This window comes from Cololabis saira, unplaced genomic scaffold (assembly GCF_033807715.1).
Source record: "Cololabis saira isolate AMF1-May2022 unplaced genomic scaffold, fColSai1.1 scf026, whole genome shotgun sequence".
NCBI lineage: Eukaryota > Metazoa > Chordata > Actinopteri > Beloniformes > Belonidae > Cololabis > Cololabis saira.
The window spans coordinates 677,928-685,000 of NW_026906190.1; the positions used below are offsets into that span (position 1 = coordinate 677,928).

At 45.8% G+C, this 7,073-nt stretch overlaps 22 non-coding genes across 22 annotated transcripts; all 22 read right to left on the minus strand.

Annotated features, from left to right (window-relative positions):
• Window positions 1-149: 149 nt before the first annotated feature.
• Window positions 150-268, minus strand: LOC133426857 (5S ribosomal RNA). Its single transcript, XR_009772141.1, has one exon. It is a non-coding gene; the product is annotated as a 5S ribosomal RNA (ribosomal RNA).
• A 199-nt stretch (window positions 269-467) lies between these two features.
• On the minus strand, window positions 468-586 carry LOC133426714 (5S ribosomal RNA). Its single transcript, XR_009772004.1, has one exon. It is a non-coding gene; the product is annotated as a 5S ribosomal RNA (ribosomal RNA).
• A 199-nt stretch (window positions 587-785) lies between these two features.
• Window positions 786-904, minus strand: LOC133426667 (5S ribosomal RNA). The gene has a single exon (XR_009771957.1). It is a non-coding gene; the product is annotated as a 5S ribosomal RNA (ribosomal RNA).
• Window positions 905-1,121: 217 nt separating this feature from the next.
• Window positions 1,122-1,240, minus strand: LOC133426873 (5S ribosomal RNA). Its single transcript, XR_009772156.1, has one exon. It is a non-coding gene; the product is annotated as a 5S ribosomal RNA (ribosomal RNA).
• A 199-nt stretch (window positions 1,241-1,439) lies between these two features.
• Window positions 1,440-1,558, minus strand: LOC133426399 (5S ribosomal RNA). The gene has a single exon (XR_009771727.1). It is a non-coding gene; the product is annotated as a 5S ribosomal RNA (ribosomal RNA).
• Window positions 1,559-1,757: 199 nt separating this feature from the next.
• Window positions 1,758-1,876, minus strand: LOC133426409 (5S ribosomal RNA). The gene has a single exon (XR_009771737.1). It is a non-coding gene; the product is annotated as a 5S ribosomal RNA (ribosomal RNA).
• Window positions 1,877-2,093: 217 nt separating this feature from the next.
• LOC133426786 (5S ribosomal RNA) lies at window positions 2,094-2,212 on the minus strand. Its single transcript, XR_009772074.1, has one exon. It is a non-coding gene; the product is annotated as a 5S ribosomal RNA (ribosomal RNA).
• Window positions 2,213-2,428: 216 nt separating this feature from the next.
• Window positions 2,429-2,547, minus strand: LOC133426716 (5S ribosomal RNA). The gene has a single exon (XR_009772006.1). It is a non-coding gene; the product is annotated as a 5S ribosomal RNA (ribosomal RNA).
• Window positions 2,548-2,746: 199 nt separating this feature from the next.
• On the minus strand, window positions 2,747-2,865 carry LOC133426668 (5S ribosomal RNA). Its single transcript, XR_009771958.1, has one exon. It is a non-coding gene; the product is annotated as a 5S ribosomal RNA (ribosomal RNA).
• A 199-nt stretch (window positions 2,866-3,064) lies between these two features.
• Window positions 3,065-3,183, minus strand: LOC133426833 (5S ribosomal RNA). Its single transcript, XR_009772119.1, has one exon. It is a non-coding gene; the product is annotated as a 5S ribosomal RNA (ribosomal RNA).
• Window positions 3,184-3,400: 217 nt separating this feature from the next.
• Window positions 3,401-3,519, minus strand: LOC133426910 (5S ribosomal RNA). The gene has a single exon (XR_009772191.1). It is a non-coding gene; the product is annotated as a 5S ribosomal RNA (ribosomal RNA).
• A 199-nt stretch (window positions 3,520-3,718) lies between these two features.
• On the minus strand, window positions 3,719-3,837 carry LOC133426617 (5S ribosomal RNA). Its single transcript, XR_009771908.1, has one exon. It is a non-coding gene; the product is annotated as a 5S ribosomal RNA (ribosomal RNA).
• A 199-nt stretch (window positions 3,838-4,036) lies between these two features.
• LOC133426618 (5S ribosomal RNA) lies at window positions 4,037-4,155 on the minus strand. Its single transcript, XR_009771909.1, has one exon. It is a non-coding gene; the product is annotated as a 5S ribosomal RNA (ribosomal RNA).
• Window positions 4,156-4,372: 217 nt separating this feature from the next.
• LOC133426366 (5S ribosomal RNA) lies at window positions 4,373-4,491 on the minus strand. The gene has a single exon (XR_009771695.1). It is a non-coding gene; the product is annotated as a 5S ribosomal RNA (ribosomal RNA).
• A 199-nt stretch (window positions 4,492-4,690) lies between these two features.
• Window positions 4,691-4,809, minus strand: LOC133426848 (5S ribosomal RNA). The gene has a single exon (XR_009772133.1). It is a non-coding gene; the product is annotated as a 5S ribosomal RNA (ribosomal RNA).
• Window positions 4,810-5,007: 198 nt separating this feature from the next.
• Window positions 5,008-5,126, minus strand: LOC133426826 (5S ribosomal RNA). The gene has a single exon (XR_009772112.1). It is a non-coding gene; the product is annotated as a 5S ribosomal RNA (ribosomal RNA).
• A 199-nt stretch (window positions 5,127-5,325) lies between these two features.
• LOC133426353 (5S ribosomal RNA) lies at window positions 5,326-5,444 on the minus strand. The gene has a single exon (XR_009771683.1). It is a non-coding gene; the product is annotated as a 5S ribosomal RNA (ribosomal RNA).
• A 199-nt stretch (window positions 5,445-5,643) lies between these two features.
• LOC133426457 (5S ribosomal RNA) lies at window positions 5,644-5,762 on the minus strand. The gene has a single exon (XR_009771781.1). It is a non-coding gene; the product is annotated as a 5S ribosomal RNA (ribosomal RNA).
• A 199-nt stretch (window positions 5,763-5,961) lies between these two features.
• Window positions 5,962-6,080, minus strand: LOC133426685 (5S ribosomal RNA). Its single transcript, XR_009771975.1, has one exon. It is a non-coding gene; the product is annotated as a 5S ribosomal RNA (ribosomal RNA).
• A 217-nt stretch (window positions 6,081-6,297) lies between these two features.
• Window positions 6,298-6,416, minus strand: LOC133426807 (5S ribosomal RNA). The gene has a single exon (XR_009772093.1). It is a non-coding gene; the product is annotated as a 5S ribosomal RNA (ribosomal RNA).
• A 217-nt stretch (window positions 6,417-6,633) lies between these two features.
• Window positions 6,634-6,752, minus strand: LOC133426669 (5S ribosomal RNA). The gene has a single exon (XR_009771959.1). It is a non-coding gene; the product is annotated as a 5S ribosomal RNA (ribosomal RNA).
• A 199-nt stretch (window positions 6,753-6,951) lies between these two features.
• On the minus strand, window positions 6,952-7,070 carry LOC133426502 (5S ribosomal RNA). Its single transcript, XR_009771821.1, has one exon. It is a non-coding gene; the product is annotated as a 5S ribosomal RNA (ribosomal RNA).
• Between the last annotated feature and the right edge of the window lie 3 nt (window positions 7,071-7,073).

Here is a 7,073-nt window from a genome sequence, read left to right on the forward strand (position 1 = left end):
TGTTGGTGATAATAATTTAGAAGCGCTTATTTGTTGGAGTTAAAGTGCCTTAACCATGTGAAAAACACTTTTGGACGTGAGCTGTCGCTGTTACCACGTTGAAATATGTGTGGGTAGATTAAGCGAGAGCGCTCTCTGCTGGTTGAAAATGCTTACAGCACCTGGTATTCCCAGGTGGTCTCCCATCCAAGTACTAACCAGGCCCGACCCTGCTTAGCTTCCGAGATCAGACGAGATCGGGCTCATCCAGGCTGGTATGGCCGTAAGCAGAAGCTGCAGCTTGAAATACCTCTTATATGGAGTTGAAGATAAGTCATAGAATATAAGTCATTGATTTGTTGGTTTTATTTGTTGGAGTTAAAGTGCCTTAACCATGTGCAAAACACTTTAGGACGTGAGCTGTCGCTGTTACCACGTTGAAATATGTGTGGGTAGATTAAGCGAGAGCGCTGTCTGCTGGTTGAAAAAGCTTACAGCACCTGGTATTCCCAGGCGGTCTCCCATCCAAGTACTAACCAGGCCCGACCCTGCTTAGCTACCGAGATCAGACGAGATCGGGCGCATCCAGGCTGGTATGGCCGTAAGCAGAAGCTGCAGCTTGAAATACCTCTTATATGGAGTTGAAGATAAGTCATAGAATATAAGTCATTGATTTGTTGGTTTTATTTGTTGGAGTTAAAGTGCCTTAACCATGTGCAAAACACTTCAGGACGTGAGCTGTCACTGTTACCACGTTGAAATATGTGTGGGTAGATTAAGCGAGAGCGCTCTCTGCTGGTTGAAAATGCTTACAGCACCTGGTATTCCCAGGCGGTCTCCCATCCAAGTACTAACCAGGCCCGACCCTGCTTAGCTTCCGAGATCAGACGAGATCGGGCGCATCCAGGCTGGTATGGCCGTAAGCAGAAGCTGCTGCTTGAAATACCTCTTATATGGAGTTGAAGATAAGTCATATAATATAAGTCATTGATTTGTTGGTGATAATAATTTAGAAGCGCTTATTTGTTGGAGTTAAAGTGCCTTAACCATGTGAAAAACACTTTTGGACGTGAGCTGTCGCTGTTACCACGTTGAAATATGTGTGGGTAGATTAAGCGAGAGCGCTCTCTGCTGGTTGAAAATGCTTACAGCACCTGGTATTCCCAGGCGGTCTCCCATCCAAGTACTAACCAGGCCCGACCCTGCTTAGCTTCCGAGATCAGACGAGATCGGGCTCATCCAGGCTGGTATGGCCGTAAGCAGAAGCTGCAGCTTGAAATACCTCTTATATGGAGTTGAAGATAAGTCATAGAATATAAGTCATTGATTTGTTGGTTTTATTTGTTGGAGTTAAAGTGCCTTAACCATGTGCAAAACACTTTAGGACGTGAGCTGTCGCTGTTACCACGTTGAAATATGTGTGGGTAGATTAAGCGAGAGCGTTCTCTGCTGGTTGAAAAAGCTTACAGCACCTGGTATTCCCAGGCGGTCTCCCATCCAAGTACTAACCAGGCCCGACCCTGCTTAGCTTCCGATATCAGACGAGATCGGGCGCATCCAGGCTGTTATGGCCGTAAGCAGAAGCTGCAGCTTGAAATACCTCTGATATGGAGTTGAAGATAAGTCATAGAATATAAGTCATTGATTTGTTGGTTTTATTTGTTGGAGTTAAAGTGCCTTAACCATGTGCAAAACACTTTAGGACGTGAGCTGTCGCTGTTACCACGTTGAAATATGTGTGAGTAGATTAAGCGAGAGCGTTCTCTGCTGGTTGAAAAAGCTTACAGCACCTGGTATTCCCAGGCGGTCTCCCATCCAAGTACTAACCACGCCCGACCCTGCTTAGCTTCCGAGATCAGACTAGATCGGGCGCATCCAGGCTGGTATGGCCGTAAGCTGAAGCTGCAGATTGAAATACCTCTTATATGGAGTTGAAGATAAGTCATATAATATAAGTCATTGATTTGTTGGTGATAATAATTTAGAAGCGCTTATTTGTTGGAGTTAAAGTGCCTTAACCATGTGCAAAAAACTTTAGGACGTGAGCTGTCGCCCTTACCACGTTGAAATATGTGTGGGTAGATTAAGCGAGACCGCTCTCTGCTGGTTGAAAAAGCTTACAGCACCTGGTATTCCCAGGCGGTCTCCCATCCAAGTACTAACCAGGCCCGACCCTGCTTAGCTTCCAAGATCAGACGAGATCGGGCGCATCCAGGCTGGTATGGCCGTAAGCTGAAGCTGCAGCTTGAAATACCTCTTATATGGAGTTGAAGATAAGTCATACAAAAACGTCATTGATTTGTTGGTGATAATAATTTAGAAGCGCATATTTGTTGGAGTTAAAGTGCCTTAACCATGTGCAAAACACTTTAGGACGTGAGCTGTCGCTTTTACCACGTTGAAATATGTGTGGGTAGATTAAGCGAGAGCGCTCTCTGCTGGTTGAAAAAGCTTACAGCACCTGGTATTCCCAGGCGGTCTCCCATCCAAGTACTAACCAGGCCCGACCCTGCTTAGCTACCGAGATCAGACGAGATCGGGCGCATCCAGGCTGGTATGGCCGTAAGCAGAAGCTGCAGCTTGAAATACCTCTTATATGGAGTTGAAGATAAGTCATAGAATATAAGTCATTGATTTGTTGGTTTTATTTGTTGGAGTTAAAGTGCCTTAACCATGTGCAAAACACTTCAGGACGTGAGCTGTCACTGTTACCACGTTGAAATATGTGTGGGTAGATTAAGCGAGAGCGCTCTCTGCTGGTTGAAAATGCTTACAGCACCTGGTATTCCCAGGCGGTCTCCCATCCAAGTACTAACCAGGCCCGACCCTGCTTAGCTTCCGAGATCAGACGAGATCGGGCGCATCCAGGCTGGTATGGCCGTAAGCAGAAGCTGCTGCTTGAAATACCTCTTATATGGAGTTGAAGATAAGTCATAGAATATAAGTCATTGATTTGTTGGTTTTATTTGTTGGAGTTAAAGTGCCTTAACCATGTGCAAAACACTTCAGGACGTGAGCTGTCGCTGTTACCACGTTGAAATATGTGTGGGTAGATTAAGCGAGAGCGCTCTCTGCTGGTTGAAAAAGCTTACAGCACCTGGTATTCCAAGACGGTCTCCCATCCAAGTACTAACCAGGCCCGACCCTGCTTAGCTTCCGAGATCAGACGAGATCGGGCGCATCCAGGCTGGTATGGCCGTAAGCTGAAGCTGCAGCTTGAAATACCTCTTATATGGAGTTGAAGATAAGTCATATAATATAAGTCATTGATTTGTTGGTGATAATAATTTAGAAGCACTTATTTGTTGGAGTTAAAGTGCCTTTACCATGTGCAAAACACTTTAGGACGTGAGCTGTCGCTGTTACCACGTTGAAATATGTGTGGGTAGATTAAGCGAGAGCGCTCTCTGCTGGTTGAAAAAGCTTACAGCACCTGGTATTCCCAGGCGGTCTCCCATCCAAGTACTAACCAGGCCCGACCCTGCTTAGCTTCCGAGATCAGACGAGATCGGACACATCCAGGCTGGTATGGCCGTAAGCAGAAGCTGCGGCTTGAAATACCTCTGATATGGAGTTGAAGATAAGTCATAGAATATAAGTAATTTATTTGTTGGTTTTATTTGTTGGAGTTAAAGTGCCTTAACCATGTGCAAAACACTTTAGGACGTGAGCTGTCGCTGTTACCACATTGAAATATGTGTGGGCAGATTAAGCGAGAGCGCTCTCTGCTGGTTCAAAAAGCTTACAGCACCTGGTATTCCCAGGCGGTCTCCCATCCAAGTACTAACCAGGCCCGACCCTGCTTAGCTTCCGAGATCAGACGAGATCGGGCGCATCCAGGCTGGTATGGCCGTAAGCAGAAGCTGCAGCTTGAAATACCTCTTATATGGAGTTGAAGATAAGTCATAGAATATAAGTTATTGATTTGTTGGTTTTATTTGTTCGAGTTAAAGTGCCTTAACCATGTGCAAAACACTTTAGGACGTGAGCTGTCGCTCTTACCACGTTGAAATATGTGTGGGTAGATTAAGCGAGAGCGCTCTCTGCTGGTTGAAAAAGCTTACAGCACCTGGTATTCCCAGGCGGTCTCCCATCCAAGTACTAACCAGGCCCGACCCTGCTTAGCTTCCGAGATCAGACGAGATCGGGCGCATCCAGGCTGGTATGGCCGTAAGCTGAAGCTGCAGCTTGAAATACCTCTTATATGGAGTTGAAGATAAGTCATATAATATAAGTCATTGATTTGTTGGTGATAATAATTTAGAAGCACTTATTTGTTGGAGTTAAAGTGCCTTTACCATGTGCAAAACACTTTAGGACGTGAGCTGTCGCTGTTACCACGTTGAAATATGTGTGGGTAGATTAAGCGAGAGCGCTCTCTGCTGGTTGAAAAAGCTTACAGCACCTGGTATTCCCAGGCGGTCTCCCATCCAAGTACTAACCAGGCCCGACCCTGCTTAGCTTCCGAGATCAGACGAGATCGGACACATCCAGGCTGGTATGGTCGTAAGCAGAAGCAGCAGCTTGAAATACCTCTGATATGGAGTTGAAGATAAGTCATAGAATATAAGTCATTGATTTGTTGGTTTTATTTGTTGGAGTTAAGGTGCCTTAACCATGTGCAAAACACTTTAGGACGTGAGCTGTCGCTGTTACCACGTTGAAATATGTGTGGGTAGATTAAGCGAGAGCGTTCTCTGCTGGTTGAAAAAGCTCACAGCACCTGGTATTCCCAGGCGGTCTCCCATCCAAGTACTAACCAGGCCCGACCCTGCTTAGCTTCCGAGATCAGACGAGATCGGGCGCATCCAGGCTGGAATGGCCGTAAGCAGAAGCTGCAGCTTGAAATACCTCTTATATGGAGTTGAAGATAAGTCATAGAATAAGGTCATTGATTTGTTGGTTTTATTTGTTGGAGTTAAAGTGCCTTAACCATGTGCAAAACACTTTAGGACGCGAGCTGTCGCTGTTACCACGTTGAAATATGTGTGGGTAGATTAAGCGAGAGCGCTCTCTGTTGGTTGAAAAAGCTTACAGCACCTGGTATTCCCAGGCGGTCTCCCATCCAAGTACTAACCAGGCCCGACCCTGCTTAGCTTCCGAGATCAGACAAGATCGGGCGCATCCAGGCTGGTATGGCCGTAAGCAGAAGCTGCAGCTTGAAATACCTCTTATATGTAGTTGAAGATAAGTCATACAATATAAGTCATAGATTTGTTGGTTTTATTTGTTGGAGTTAAAGTGCCTTAACCATGTGCAAAACACTTTAGGACGTGAGCTGTCGCTGTTACCACGTTGAAATATGTGTGGGTAGATTAAGCGAGAGCGCTCTCTGCTGGTTGAAAAGACTTACAGCACCTGGTATTCCCAGGCGGTCTCCCATCCAAGTACTAACCAGGCCCGACCCTGCTTAGCTTCCGAGATCAGACGAGATTGGGCGCATCCAGGCGGGTATGGCCGTAAGCAGAAGCTCCTGCTTGAAATACCCCTTATATGGAGTTGAAGATAAGTCATAGAATATAAGTCATTGATTTGTTGGTTTTATTTGTTGGAGTTAAAGTGCCTTAACCATGTGCAAAACACTTTAGGACGTGAGCTGTCGCTGTTACCACGTTGAAATATGTGTGGGTAGATTAAGCGAGAGCGTTCTCAGCTGGTTGAAAAAACTTACAGCACCTGGTATTCCCAGGCGGTCTCCCATCCAAGTACTAACCAGGCCAGACCCTGCTTAGCTTCCGAGATCAGACAAGATCGGGCGCATCCAGGCTGGTATGGCCGTAAGCAGAAGCTGCAGCTTGAAATACTTCTTATATGGAGTTGAAGATAAGTCATAGAATATAAGTCATGGATTTGTTGGTTTTATTTGTTGGAGTTAAAGTGCCTTAACCATGTGCAAAACACTTTAGGACGTGAGCTGTCGCTGTTACCACGTTGAAATATGTGTGGGTAGATTAAGCGAGAGCGTTCTCTGCTGGTTGAAAAAGCTTACAGCACCTGGTATTCCCAGGTGGTCTCCCATCCAAGTACTAACCAGGCCCGACCCTGCTTAGCTTCCAAGATCAGACGAGATCGGGTGCATCCAGGCTGGTATGGCCGTAAGCAGAAGCTGCAGCTTGAAATACCTCTTATATGGAGTTGAAGATAAGTCATATAATATAAGTCATTGATTTGTTGGTGATAATAATTTAGAAGCGCTTATTTGTTGGAGTTAAAGTGCCTTAACAATGTGCAAAACACTTTAGGACCTGAGCTGTCGCTGTTACCACGTTGAAATTTGTGTGGGTAGATTAAGCGAGAGCGCTCTCTGCTGGTTGAAAAAGCTTACAGCACCTGGTATTCCCAGGTGGTCTCCCATCCAAGTACTAACCAGGCCCGACCCTGCTTAGCTTCCGAGATCAGACAAGATCGGGCGCATCCAGGCTGGTATGGCCGTAAGCAGAAGCTGCAGCTTGAAATACCTGTTATATGGAGTTGAAGATAAGTCATATAATATAAGTCATTGATTTGTTGGTGATAATAATTTAGAAGCGCTTATTTGTTGGAGTTAAAGTGCATTAACCATGTGCAAAACACTTTAGGACGTGAGCTGTCGCTGTTACCACGTTGAAATATATGTGGGTAGATTAAGCGAGAGCGTTCTCTGCAGGTTGAAAATGCTTACAGCACCTGGTATTCCCAGGCGGTCTCCCATCCAAGTACTAACCAGGCCCGACCCTGCTTAGCTTCCGAGATCAGACGAGATCGGGCGCATCCAGGCTGGTATGGCCGTAAGCAGAAGCTGCAGCTTGAAATACCTCTTATATGGAGTTGAAGATAAGTCATAGAATATAAGTCATAGATTTGTTGGTTTTATTTGTTGGAGTTAAAGTGCCTTAACCATGTGCAAAACACTTTAGGGCGTGAGCTGTCGCTGTCACCACGTTGAAATATGTGTGGGTAGATTAAGCGAGAGCGCTCTCTGCTGGTTGAAAAAGCTTACAGCACCTGGTATTCCCAGGCGGTCTCCCATCCAAGTACTAACAAGGCCCGACCCTGCTTAGCTTCCGAGATCAGATGAGATTGGGCGCATCCAGGCTTGTATGGCCGTAAGCAGA